This window comes from Lates calcarifer, linkage group LG11, assembly GCF_001640805.2.
Source record: "Lates calcarifer isolate ASB-BC8 linkage group LG11, TLL_Latcal_v3, whole genome shotgun sequence".
Lineage (NCBI taxonomy): Eukaryota > Metazoa > Chordata > Actinopteri > Centropomidae > Lates > Lates calcarifer.
In genome coordinates this window covers 9,719,443-9,731,535 of record NC_066843.1, presented here as the reverse complement: position 1 = coordinate 9,731,535, position 12,093 = coordinate 9,719,443, and the positions used below count along the sequence as shown (strand labels likewise).

The window sequence follows — 12,093 nt, the reverse complement described above, 5'->3', positions numbered from 1 at the left end:
AAATGTCACAGTATAGTAAGGCATCAAAAATGGTGAAAAAATGTCATAGTATAGTGAGGGGTGAAAAATGGTCAAAATGTCATAGTATAGTAAGGCATCAAAAATGGCCAAAAAATGTCATAGTATAGTAAGGCATCAAAAATCATCAAAAAATGTCAAAGTACAGTAAGGTGTCAAAAATCATCAAAAAATGTCATAGTATAGTGAGGGGTGAAAAATGGTCAAAAAATGTCGTAGTATAGTGAGGGGTGAAAAATGGTCAAAAAATGTCACAGTATAGTAAGGCATCAAAAATCATCAAAAAATGTCATAGTATAGTGAGGGGTGAAAAATTGTCAAAAAATGTCACAGTATAGTAAGGCATCAAAAATCATCAAAAAATGTCATAGTATAGTGAGGGGTGAAAAATGGTCAAAAAATGTCATAGTATAGTGAGGGGTGAAAAATGGTCAAAAAATGTCATAGTATAGTGAGGGGTGAAAAATGGTCAAAAAATGTCACAGTATAGTAAGGCATCAAAAACCATCAGGCATCAAAAATGGCCAAAAAATGTCATAGTATAGTGAGGGGTCAAAAAATGTCACAGTATAGTAAGGCATCAAAAAAACATCAGGCATCAAAAATGGTGAAATAATGTTGTAGTACAGTAAGGCATCAAAAATGGTCAAAAAATGTCACAGTATAGTGAGGGGTGAAAAATTTTCAAAAAATGTCAGTTTAGTAAGGCATCAAAAATTATCAAAAAATGTCATAGTATAGTGAGGGGTAAAAAAGGGTCAAAATGTCATAGTATAGTAAGGCATCAAAAAAACATCAGGCATCAAAAATGGTGAAATAATGTTGTAGTACAGTAAGGCATCAAAAATCATCGAAAAATGGTGAAAAAATGTCACATTATAGTAAGGCTAAAAATATTCTTTTTCATACAGTATTAAACAGACTGGCAAAATATGCAGTATTCAGAAGTATTTATTTGAGTCAGCGTATAATAATATTTTGTTAATCCCACAGTGGGGAAATTCAGTGTCACAGCAGCAAAAATATAAAAAGGCATGATATAAACAAGGCATGATATAAACAAGGCAAGATATAAAACAACATAATATATAACAATATATAAAAATTATAAACAATATGAACACTATACACAGGACTATGTATACAGTAATAGATTGGATTTGAGTAAAGATATTCCACGCTTTGAAATTGCAAAATACCAAAATTAAATGACAAACACAAAATCTAACTTAAACCACAAACACTCAAAAATCATCATAGTATGTTAAGTGAGTAGTATTACAGTAAGGCGTCAAGAACTGTAAAAATTGTCTTAGGCATGAAACTGTCTTAGAATAGCAGGGCATAAAAAATAATTATTATATATCAGAGTTTTAGAAAAATTTCTAGTCGTAACTGTGACTGTAATAATTAGAAAAACACACTGAAATATGTGATACTAAATGAGTTGTAAAAGTTTAGTATACATCACTGTAATTACGTATCAACAAGGAAAAATAGCTTTACTGATCAGTTTCTGTGATTAACACGTGTTCTTGTCTCTGCAGGAGAAGACGACAGCAGCTGAGGACCTGACATGGATGAAAGAAAACAAAAGTGTTACGAAGCTGTTAATTAGATAAAAAACCTCCACCATGTAAGTGTAGTAAGTGTAAACAGTATTGGTTCCCTTCTCGGCCATCTGTAATGTAGTCTTTGGCACATTTTCCACACAGTAATATGTCTTTATTAAACACCTGTAAGAACATTCAACTGCTTATGATACAACTATTTAATTAATAATTGTATCACAAGCAGTCAGTGATCATAAAGATGCTTAGTAGACATGTTTATCTTTGGAAAATGTGCACATAACTACATTAACCCTAAACAGCTCTAACAAGTGTTTCCTTGTGGTCAAATGTTGTCTGGAATAAAATCATTAAAAGTGTCTTCCTAAACTTTTGAGTTGCATTTCATCAGATATTTTTAAGGATTCTTAATTCATTTTTTAAAAGTTCCATACTTACATTTTAGTTTTAAATATGTTCTTTTTATGTTTTAAATATATTTTTAAAAGGGTTTATACCTGTACTTTTTTAGACGTATTGTTTGGGGTCGAGTACTTATTGTTCAGACATTTTTAAAGGTTTTAAATATATATATTTTCAGTGGCTGAATATTTAAAGGTTTTAACCTTATTTATCAATCCTGTTGTTTTGTTAAGGTTTTTTAAATGTTTTATCCTTATTATTTAGACCTATTCCTTTAAGGTTTGAAATGTATTTTTAAATGATTTTATACTTACTTTTTAGAGCTATTAATTTAAGATTTTAGATGTATTTTTTTTAAAGGGTTTAGATTTATTTTAACACATATTTTTAGACTTATTTTTTGCAGCTACATTATTGAAAAATATTAATTAATACCAATTAACTGATAAGATAACAGAGATTCACTGATAAGTTAGGGCAGCTTTAATTTGTTGCTATTTGTTCCAGACAAGAGGTTTTAAAGTGTCAGACAGCAGCTGAGATAATGACAGTCAGACTGAAAAGAATAAACACTGACCTTCTCAAAATGTCTCCCGTCTGTCTCTTCTGTCATTTAATGGTTGAAGTTTGAATCCTGTGGAGAAAAACACAACAAACTTTAATATTAAGATGTGACTTAACAAAATGAAATAAAAGCACAGTGTTTCTGGGTATTGAACTTCTAACTGTCAAAAGATCAAGAAGTAAAAGACACTAAATCTACAAAGAAACCAGAGTGTGGACTAACTGGTTCTGGACTAATCAGAACTAGCCCAAGAGTTAAATTTGCTTTCTACGCAAAGACAGACGAAGCTGCTCTGACTGGAGAACTGACTCCACCAGCTCCTGATATTCACACAACAGCAATGGATGGAAATGTTAATTTCTCCAAAGTAAGTTAAAATTATTAGAGAGAGAGCAAAGCAGGGTACACGCCAAAAGACAATCAGCCCAAATCCCCCCTCCCAGTCAAAGTAAGCAAAGGCCCAATTATCGGTTGGTTCTAAAGATGATCTTGTCAGATTTTCCTGTGGTGAGAGATGTGTTAAGAGTGATTTTACCCTCCCTGATCTGCTCCAAAGATGATCGGAGCCGCCCCAGTAAATATTAAACGTTCAGTTTTTGCAATCAGAAATCCTGTTGTGAAGAAAGCCAAGCATGCACTCTAGATTGTCAAGTGGAATGGAACATAGCCAATCAGCTGACTGAAGACAGAAGCACAACAAAGAAACATTGTCATCTGCCATGTTTGTTTACTCTAAAGTTGTGAGATATGGAGTTCTGAGAGACCAGACTCTGGTTGTTGGTGGTGAGTTTGTTAGTGTGGGGTGTGACTGTGTTGGTCTTCTTGCTGCACATCACACATTATAAGAACAAAACAGTGAAATCTGACATTATTTGTCGTCGTGTGTGGTCTCTCACATTTTCTGCATCGGCTAAGATTTAAAAAATCTTCTGGCGTGTGCCAGGCTTGAGAAAATGAGGGAGAAAGGGGAGAGAGAGAGCGAGCAAGAGCGAAAAGGAGCAAGAGAGAGGGAGAGACAGAAAGAGAAAGAAGGAGCAAGAGTGAGGGAGAGAGAGGGGAATAGAGAGCTGATGTTTAAATCCTTAATTTCCTTTGAACTGTACATTCATGAACTATGTAAATAAACTTAAATAATGAGCAAGGTCTTTTTGTGACAAATCAAACTATTCAGCGCTCAGATCTAGGGCTGGGTATCGTTCAAAAATTTTTAATACCGGTACTGATACCTTGACTTCAATACTGGTTGCTGAATTATACTTTTTTGATACCAATTATCAAATCAATTCTAACGGAGAAAATTACATTACATATTATGGTACAAATCTTGAGTTTTATTTTTCAGCTTTGGCATTTTTCCACTCAAAGCAGTTTTCTAACATAAAAAATATACAACAAAGGACCACATAAGTATTTTTCCTGCATGCCTCTACCACGAGTAACGTTACAGCCAATCACCGGCAGCATTATCAGATCTTGGTCACATGATTAACTCCTTGGTATCAAAACAAACCATCTTATGATACCGGGTAATATCGAAGCATTTCAGTCTGTGCCATAAAAGAACCGAAGTTCGGTACCCAGCCCTACTAAGATCAATTATTTCAGATATGTAATTCAATGTCAGTGCTCTGTGTTGGACAGATGGTATAAAGCTGTTTGTGAATTACCTTGAGGCCCCAGTCCTGGTTTCAAAGAACTTCTTTGTATGAAGACTGCGATCATGGACGACGTCTCTGTGATCATGGACGAAGTGGTGACACCTGGGAGAAATAAAAAGAGAAATATATAAAAGGAAAACGATCAATACATTATACTACCTCATCAACAGTTTAACCCCAAAACACAGATAAATATTCAACATTACAGCTGAACCAGAACATTTTCTAAACGTTAGAGGAGTGTCTCAGAAAATGGGCTGTTTAAGCATCACATCTTTAGGAATCAATAACAATAAATATTTGGGAAAAATTAACTAAAATTATTATATAAATCTTAAATTTCTATATTAATTGTCTGTAAACTAATCACTGGAGGAATCATGTATATTAATGTGAACTGCATAATAAAAACTAAGTACATTTTTGAAAGCAGGTTTTGACTTGTGGTATTTTTAATTTTACTTCAGTCCACGCGGCAGAAAACTATCTAACAACTATTTTGAGTGTAGTTATCTTAACTAGTACTATTTTCTGACAATTTATACACATAATTAATCAGTGATTATTATATTCAGTAGTAATCTAATTAAATACCAAGGACTAAAACAGTAACACTGTAACTAATAACTGTTACTAATTCAGCTCATCAACACATTTTTTCAGACTGGGTAAATCTTTAGGACACATACCTGGTTTGTAAGGTAAGAGCTGGTGTTTCTGTCCAGGCTGCAGCAGCTGAACGAGTAAACCTGGAAAACACAAGTACAACATTTGAAAACCAAATAACCTCATTAATAAAGAATAGTTCACCTCCAAAACTTGAACAGTGTAGGAGAATACAACACCGGAAACTTAACACTAGAACCTTGACAATCACACTTTGAGTTTTGAGGTGAATAAAAGACTTCAATGATCACATAGAGAAAAGCAATTTTAAAAAAAAGTTTTTAGAATCATTTCTAACAGTAAACTCAGCTAATACATTGTGACTTGCTTAAAACTTGTAGAAAGAGCACAGAGTTAAAATCTAGTTTTCAAGCCTGTATTTAACACAAAACTGAGCTCAATAAAGCCTCAAGTCACTACAAATTTCTAATCAATAATAAACACAACAGGGGATCAATGGATGGCTATGGGCAGATTACTACCACAAAGCTACAAGAGCACACAAAACGAGGCAAAAAACTGAGTCGCAAAATGATCACAATGAAACGTTAAACGACCTGGGATAGACACAAAGCTTCAAAGACACAGCACAATACAAAACGACCACAAAGAAGCTGACCATAAGTAGATATAAAGCAGCCAGCTAGAGACGAAAAGCGATGCAACACCACCATAGAGAGACACAATATGACCACACTGACATGATAATCTGCCATAAACTGACTTAAAATGAACAAGATGGGGCACAAGCAGTAAAATGTCTGCAGGGTTATTGTAAAGAGATGCAAGCAGAGTTGTAAACAGACAAATTGACTAGTTAACAGTTACCACCCTCCACAACTCCACACTTTAGTCACAGAAACACAGACTTTAACCCACGCAAATAAGGAAAAGCCCCAAATGCACCAATAAAAGATAAGGCTAATGCTAACGCTCAACTCTAATGCTAATGCAACATCCACGTGTAAAACAGCTAATGCTAAAGCTAGTCGCTAACTGTTTGCCTTACCCTGGCGCGCAGGTGTGTTCGGCGTCCAGTCTCACTCGTGTTCGACAAAAAAGCAACTCCAGGGTTTGTTTTAGGGTCCAGACCTCTTCTGTAATGATATTTTCTCACAGTACTGACAAACAGAAGGAACGTTCAAACATGGTTTAAGTCTGTTTGCCGACTTCCTTTCTCCGCCTCCCTGCGCTCCCAGGTCATGACCAATGACGAAGTACGTCCCGACCAATGATGACATACGTACGCTAACGTTGGCATATAGAATCGCAATGTTTTCATCTGTGTCTGCAAGGTGTGTTAGTCAGTTGATTTCACTTAGAAGTTTAAGTAAATCTAACTGTACTTCAATTTAAGGAGGGTTTGTATGGTAAAGGCACAGTATTCCACGGACAGTTTTATAGGATTAATGTTAATTGCTAGAAAAACATGTTATATATGTGGCGTTTGTCATAATATTCGGCCATGCCAGTGTTGTAATACTAGATTCATACTGAAAAGGTTACTGTCATTTCTGAAGTTAAATGAAATAGCATTCTGATTTGAAGTATAAAGTTGATGGGACCTATTTTATTATCATCTTTGTCACCCCAACTATTTATTCTAAGGAGCTTGGATATAAAGTGCCAACAACTGAAGTTTCTTAGCTTACATAAGCCAACATCTTAAGGCAGACAGGTTACAAATTGTGAGCTGAACCAGGCTGTTCATTTTTACAAGTACTTCCATGCCTCAGAGAAGTATCAAAACTTTTACATCAGCAGAGGAGCCTCAGTCACGGCGCTGAGTCTGGCCTTTTTCTGACAGATATAAACACACAGATATAAGTCAGCTCCTCACAGTCAGGGGTTCATTTTCAGGGAAAGCCCACATTTGGCTGAAACCACAAAACGGTCATATAATGGCACATAGAGTGTAAAAGCCAGTCAAATGGACCTTAGAAGGCACCTTGGGTACAATTCTCTTTCAGCTGAAGCTTAGAAAACTCCTGCATTAATCAGGCTGGCTGTGGACCTAACCTGGTTTCATAAGAAATCCTGCTGACAGACCTTCAGCTACTCACACTGAGTTTAGTGGCAGCCTCACTTTTCAAACCTCTGTAATCAACACTTCAGCTAGATTGCACTGTGATAAAAGTCCAGACTTGTTGCCTTCTCTGTTCAAACTGAGAGCTGCTGTTGCTGTGTCATCATCATTTGTTTATCTCACCTCTTCACACAATAGCTCCCATAACAAGTATTAACTTTGCCAAACATTAATGGGACACAGGAAAATATCACTATTTAATGTGTGAAGTCCATAAAGACTAACTGAAAAAGATTTTAGAGTAACTACCCACACATACTCACATACACACATTTTCTGGCATGTTGTGTGAATATGAAATGCAAAGCAAACTTTGGATTTAGTAAGCATCATTTAAAATGTTGCTGCTCGTTATTGCATGAATCCACTACCTCCAGGTGCCTTGGTAATTATATAACATAGAAATTCTGTCTGCTCCTCAGCTCTCCATTTATGGGAGCCCTATATTTTAAATGTTTTCCTGGTAAATGACAACAACATTTCAGTCTAAACATGAATTTGAGCGATAAATCTTTATCTCTGTGTGTTTGTGTCTGAGACTCAACCTGAGAGTGCAGACATACTCTATCATGCCAGATGTCTTGGAGTAAGCCCACGCAGCCTCCACTGGGGCTCAGGAGAGAGACCAGACGTGACCCTGTTCAAGAAGAAGCATAAGGTTTTAAATTCCTTCTTTCCTGCATGGACATATTTCTAATTAGCATATGAGGAAAGCTGTGTGATGTTTTTTGATTAAAAAAAAAAACATGCTGCATACCAGCTGATATCACTCAGAATATTATTAATAGTTTTCAAAGGCACTAGAATGCAATAGAAAGTAACTTATTATTAGTGACCCCTTGTCACTTGTTCATGAAGAAAACCACTTGTCCTGCATTAATCCTCTGTCAAACAAGATAAGTTTTCCCCTCCAATTAAACTTTAGAGTGTGAATGTTGCAACACAACATCTGGTGCTTAATCAGCAGGGAAATATATGATTCTACACATGTGTGTTGTCCTGCATGCATGTATGTGTGCACACACTTGCAGCCTGTGAGTATTTACATGTGTACACTGGAGGAAGCAGGGCCTCCAGGAATTTGATACACCATCCCACTCAGGAAGAGAGCCCAAGTCACACACCAGATAACACCCCAGTAGAGTCGGGGCGCTGGATGTTTGGTTAAAGCCGCATGCATTATGCATGCCCTCTCACTGTAAAAGTACACATGTGTCAAAAGGCTCCCATCATCATCACTCCACTCGACAGATCCGCTTCAATGGTACAGGGGTCCCTCAAGGAGACCTGAGCTCAATATTGGAGGGGAAATCAGTGGTGACACTAATGAGGCCATAGAAAAATGCTCTGAGATCCAGTCAGATTCTCCTCATTCATAATATTCTGAGGGGCTTTATTTCAGATTGATTTCATCTGTCCAGAAATCTATTCAAATCATTTTCAGAGAACATGCTGTACTTGAAACATACAGTATACTGTCAAGACAGAATCATCTGCTGTATCCTTTCGATTGCATGCTGTAACTGCTCATGAGGCCCAATGAGACATATCTTGTTATTTTCCCTCCCATCTGGCTTTTCCCCCCCTTTACATCTGCTCACTTCCTCCTGGGGTCAGCTGATGGTTATAAATTTTCTGCTTGTGTCTGGGCTTGTTTTAGTAAACACCACCTCCTTTGTGTCAACTTGCCCTCACAGGATTTTATCTACCTTGGTGTTTTCTGAGGCACAACAAAAGTTGTCTTCCCTAATGGAGGTTTGAGTGTGAATCCAGTAGAGCTGTAGTGGGAAACGCCTCTCCAGCAGGCCGTCGCCTTTGACCTGCAAATAGCAGGAAGAGGAGGAAGAAGCCAAGGTTTGACCCTCAGGGGGCCATTCCCAGACAGGGAATCTAGAGCACTGAAGGAACATGTGTGGTTTTGATATCCGCTGTGCTGCTGAACAGGAAGCAGAGGTGAATGGTATGGGGAATCATCTGTTGATCATCTGGGATAATGGGCTGGTAAAGGGCATCACCTGCACCCTATTGAAAACCTTGACATAACAGTTTTACAATGTGTGAAAAAAGAACATTTGACTTCTTTAAAAAAACATTTTCAACATAAAGCCACAAAACTTATTGGAATAACTTTGCTACTGTGACACCAGGTGTGATCCCTCCACATACTGTATGAAACTTATAAAGAGAACAAGTGTTTCATTCTTGCACTTGAAATAACCACTGAGGTTATGGTTATTTAGAATATAAATGATCCATGATTGAGTTTGCCCACCCAGTATACTTAATTCACCGCACAACTTAAAAAATAAAGCCTCAAATCATCAGTAGAGTTACTGCAAAAAAAAAAAAAGCCAAATCAGGTTTTTTCAGTATGAAAAAATGATGGATGAGCTGCAAATCCTTTGAATATTCAGATTTTTATATGCTAGCTGTGAAGCCATGTCTCGGTGTGAGGTTGCTTCTATTTTAGTAGCAGTTTGGGAGGCTCGGGGGCTGCAGCAGACAGTGTGGCGCTGAAAGTCCCAAGCTATGTTAGCCCGGCTGTGCTGGCCGGAGGGTTTTACACCTGAATGTGAGAGGGCCTGGGGACGTCAGAGCCTTGTAAGCCAGAAGACCCCCTACAGTGCTTGTCCTAGCCTCAGCTGTGCCTGCCTCCAGAAAGCCTGTCAAAACAGGAATTTCTTTTGGTTGAAGGGGCTTTAAGTAAGTCGTGGATCTGACAGTGATAAATGGCCTTGTCCATCGAATATGAAATTGCGCCTGCAAAAATTACAAACCGAGATAACTTTATTTGTACAACAGTGCCGATGATAAATACAAATTCAGCACCTGATTGGCACATGCTAGGTGTACCTAATAAACTACCAGCTGAGTGTAAGTGATTTGCAGTCTGTAAGAAATTCTCCTGGTGATCCTGTGGGATATAAAAGAGCAACAGTGTGGCTTTCTGGCATATAATAGCCTGTTTGCTTTCAGTTGCTTCACATGTGATTAGCCTGCTCGCCAATAACAAAAGTGTAACTGTCACTCGCGACAGAATCATGGTACTGTCATGTAACATGATCTGCTAATGGGTTGTGAATGGGTTATGGGCTGTGAACAGCAGCTTTATTGATTTTTAGGAGGCGGTTGATATTGTCACATTTAGAACGGCCCGTCATATCTGTTTTCAAGGGTTTCAGCCATGTGTGCCAAAGTAAACAAACTTGAGGGGGGTATGGTAAGGTTTGCAGGGGGTGGGGACATGTTGTAGCTTGTGACACATGCAGATCTTGTCAGGATCAGGAGGAGCATGTAGGGTTGATGACAGGGCAGAGGTGGCCAGGAAAACCTGATCCCTTTCCTGAGGGAGGACCAGTGTACTGTGGCTTCCTGTTTAGCGGGACAAAGCCACGGTGTACCTCAAGACGCTGTATCACCTCTACCATCCCACGTCAAGCCACATCACCTCCCACTCTACCCCATCCAATCCCAACCTCCACTCGCGCTTTGATTTCTAGCCAAAGCAAACAGCAAACCACTGGCAGCCGCAGTCCCCGTTCCCATGGCGACAGCACACAAGGGCACAGCGTTGGCCTTGATGATTTTGATCTGCAGGGGCAGACAAAGAGGCCAATTCATAGCCAGCCGAGCTGAGATTTGGATGCAGGCAGAGCTTTCTGCTGGACACTAGACCTGAATACACTTCATACACGCGCACACACACAAAAATCAGCAGCGTGCAAGACTTATCGTATTCAATCAACCAAGTGATATTAACACATGCTGTCACTTGGAGGAGGCCTGCTGAACAAAGAGGCTGCTTGTCAGGGTTGGATGGGACTATTAATGGGGGTGTAATGGGGAAGGATACAACTTGAGCAAGTGTAATTAACTCTGTGTACTGTTAAGAGAGTCATGCTGAGTCTGGTCTTATGCAATTGATGAGATTGTTTTAATTCAAAGAGTTTCGTGTACCCATAGAATCTCAACTCAAAAGTCCACTTAGTAGCTTTGTTGAAGTTTTTTCGACCACTTTTCACAGATTTATTTTCACATATTTCACTAAAATGTGAGAAAGTTCAAGATGGGATTCAGTTCACGATCCTTGTAACCTTAAGCATAAGATGTCTGTTCAGGTGTCAAGTGTTAAATGCAACCAAGGCTTGCTGGCAAAATAATAACTGAATTATGTCAGATTTGTACCACCATGGAGGTGCCTCTTGCAATAATTAGATTTCTATTCTGTGCTAGGCATAAAAGATTAAAACACAAGGCCAAGCAGCTGTCTTAGTGATGCCAAATGTCACTCAGATCTTCCACACCCAAATTATTTAATACATGTTAGGTGAAGACCAAAGTTAGTCTGAGTCTGTTAAGGTTTTCAAAAGTAATTTATTGCTTAAATGTCATTTTAGAAAAAGTCAAGCAACCACTATAGAAACCAGTGGACTATAATGGCTGAAATTCTCATGTGACATCAACTTTCTTTTGCAATTAAGCACAACTTAGAGCACTTTCTATTAACGCCTAGGGAAAAACAGCTGAGCTATGTGATCTGTAACTCAGACAATTTGTGCCAAATAAAACCTGTATAAATCAAAGCCATATTTCAGCGTTGCCTCACTGAGATGTAAATCTGGGGCTCAGAAAGGCTATGCAGCCTCGCCCTGGGACTGGAGGTAGTGTGTTATTGTTGATTAAAATGGATTAAGGGTGAGATTACAGTCTGTCTCCTCCCAAAGTCCGCTCTAAACTAACCCAGCGCCAGGAGTCCAGGTCACTCTGAAGAGAAATAGGCTCAATGAGAGAGGCTCTTTCAAAAGAGGTCCACAGTCTGTCTGACTGAGTGTGGTTTCTTGTGACACAGTGGCTTTTTCTTTTTTTATTGCAGAGGGCTTGATTGAGAAAAGAGGAGAAAGAATGAAAATAAATAAAAGAGAAAGGGAGAGTCTGTGTGAGACAGAAAAGGAAAGTGACATACTGAATACTGTATATAACTCTTAGACAGAGGGAGTGACAGCTATCAGCATGTTCCCCGAGAACTCTTTATACAGAGCAGCCCTGTTTGCTGGTGGGCAGAGAGTTTGTCGACTAGGGCTGTGGTGACCAGTCCTCACAGACCTGGAAAGATTGATATGAAAGTTC

General features: G+C 38.3%; 2 long non-coding RNA genes across 4 annotated transcripts in view; one reads left to right on the top strand and one right to left on the bottom strand.

Annotated features, from left to right (window-relative positions):
* LOC127143039 (uncharacterized) overlaps positions 1-2,562 on the top strand; it is a 43,303-nt gene extending 40,741 nt beyond the window's left edge. For all 3 annotated transcript variants that reach the window (XR_007814203.1, XR_007814204.1, XR_007814202.1), the window contains one exon: positions 1,566-2,562. This is a non-coding gene — a long non-coding RNA (uncharacterized LOC127143039). The remainder of the gene's footprint in view (positions 1-1,565) is intronic.
* On the bottom strand, positions 974-10,499 carry LOC127143038 (uncharacterized). Its single transcript, XR_007814201.1, has 6 exons — positions 8,676-10,499; positions 7,530-7,603; positions 4,904-4,963; positions 4,224-4,316; positions 2,569-2,625; positions 974-1,589 (listed from the first exon to the last, which is right to left on the bottom strand). It is a non-coding gene; the product is annotated as an uncharacterized LOC127143038 (long non-coding RNA).
* Between the last annotated feature and the right edge of the window lie 1,594 nt (positions 10,500-12,093).